Source organism: Agrilus planipennis, unplaced genomic scaffold (genome assembly GCF_000699045.2).
Source record: "Agrilus planipennis isolate EAB-ADULT unplaced genomic scaffold, Apla_2.0 scaffold41, whole genome shotgun sequence".
Taxonomy (NCBI): Eukaryota; Metazoa; Arthropoda; class Insecta; order Coleoptera; family Buprestidae; genus Agrilus; species Agrilus planipennis.
In genome coordinates this window covers 1,069,428-1,071,793 of record NW_020442445.1, presented here as the reverse complement: position 1 = coordinate 1,071,793, position 2,366 = coordinate 1,069,428, and positions in this window count along the sequence as shown.

Below are 2,366 nucleotides of genomic sequence, written 5' to 3'. Positions count from 1 at the left end.
TCCAATCNAAGGCCTCCTACCAACCTATCTCGCCTATTTCTTATTGACTTCCATAGAGTCCTCTGTTCTTCTATTCTTTCTAATACCTCTTCATTTCTAACCTTCTCTATTCACGGTATCCTCATCATTCGCCTATAACACCACATTTCGAAAGCTTCTAACCCTTTTTTTTCGCAGCGTACACCGTCCATGTTTCGCATCCGTACAGCGCCTTGCTCCAAACATACGACTTTAACAATAATGTTACTGTAAATAAATTATAGAGAAAGTATCACATACATATGTCTGCTCATGTGCGGGATTAAGATGAGATTCATGCCTACTAGATTATAATTGTGACGATCTTTCGGAAAACTCCGACGTTTCGTCCTTAACTGCATAAAGCACGCTATACACTTCAATCAATTTTTAAACGCCCCCACTACTTTTGATATAAATTATAAGTACACACACTTTCGTTTACATTTTGTTATAAAGTAGAATGGTTTATTAGATTGTCGTCGCTTGTATTTGGGTTGCAATTAGTAAAAGGTTTCGTTCGTGTACCTGAGGCGTTTGTAATTAAAATTCGAGAACGTTCTCAATTAGATTGTGCGGATTAGTGGCATTCGCAAGGGATAACCAGTGTATAACTTTCAAAGTTTGCTCTCAGATACACGACCGTTTCGTTATATATATGTATATATAGGTATGATCTATGAATATATGCATTTGGTCGATCAAATTTAAATTTACTTTACAAAGTTGATTTATTATGGAGAGGTGATAATATTATACTTACTTACTATACTTTTAATAAAATTTGGTTGCCTTAGTAATATGCGGTACGATAGCAGGTGCAGGAGGAGTATTGGAAGACAGAGGGCTATTTTTGTTTAGATTATTTTCGAGGAGGGGAAATCTTTAAGAGACACCTCCTGAAGGAAGGTAGTGTCAGATTGTTACCGACTTAAACTCCTCCTCGAGTGGGGAGATAAACCTGGAGGTTGCTCATCCTCGGGAAGGAAATGGAAAGGTTGGGATTGGGAAGACGATTGAGTTGGGAAAAGGGTTGAGTGTGAAGGGAAGAAAGGAGTAGTTGGGGAGGTAAACCGTCGAAGTAGGTGGTCCCCCTTTGAAGTGATGGATGGACACGCTAAAGCAGAGCCGGGCAAACTCGGATCTTTTGCATCCCGAGTGCTCCTCAAGGTTAACTAAGTAGCTCCTCATTGATCCTGCGAGTGCGAGTGAGATGATTCTTTCCTTTTCTTATCCCTTCCATTTCGTAGGTGAGTCCCCTCTTCCATAGCCAAACCCAATAGTTTTGCGAACGTAGTAACGAAAATTTTCGTAGGTATTATTTAAGTTGTGAGAGAGGCTTCTCTCGTCTACGGGATGAAGAAGCTTGATATGGGAGTGGAAGGGAGAAGAAAAAGACAAAACAAAATTATTCATTACTGCTTACTCTCTCGTACTTATAGAAGGGTATAGAGTGACTCAAACTAACCTCATGTGGCGGATCCTGCGAAGTTAAAGTTTACCCGGCTCTGCGCTAAAAGGCGAACCATAGAGGGGTAAGTGATGCTCCCTTCTAAAGAGAGGGCTGTGGTCGCAAAAAAAATCAACTTTGAAGTAACTTCCATAAAATTTTGGGACTCTTTGTAGTACACTTCCAAATTCCTAATAGATAAAGTTGTTTCATTTTACATCTAAATGTTGGGAGTATATTAATATGGATACCGTTCCTTTAAGAAGTTTATTAGGTATGTTATAAACCCTTCTTCTTTAAAGGGTATTGTACGTATGCAGAATACGTTTTTGTGATGTTTCGCGTTTACCTGAAAAAAGATGCTTTATTTTCCTACATAGCTCTAAAGGATACGGAACCTGTCTTCGCGTTTAATATGTTAATCATTCTATTAGCAACTAAATGAGTTTTTATTACATTTAGTTGGAATTTACATATGCTAGCGTCTGAACTTATAGAATATTTAGTTTTTAAACCGGGCAGACTTTAAATTGCTTTGTGCTTTTATAAAATTAAGAATGTTATACTTTAACTTGGGCATCGACAAACAAATTTGCATGTAATTGTTTTTATCAAAAAGGGAAAAGAGGACACTGCATGCAGGTCCTTTTAGAACCCTTTTAAAGTGAAAACTAACCGTGATTTATTTGGATGAGGCAAACTGTTTAAAATTGGATTTTATTACTTCCATCTTGTTCGAGTGTTATTAAAAAGTTGTTAGGCATTCTATGAAACTTAGAAAGAAATAGGAGAACAGAGGACTCTATGGAAGTCAATAAGAAATAGGCGAGATAGGTTGGTAGGACACCTTCTCAGGCATGAAGGTCTAGTCAGAGACATATTAGAGGCAGAAACAGGA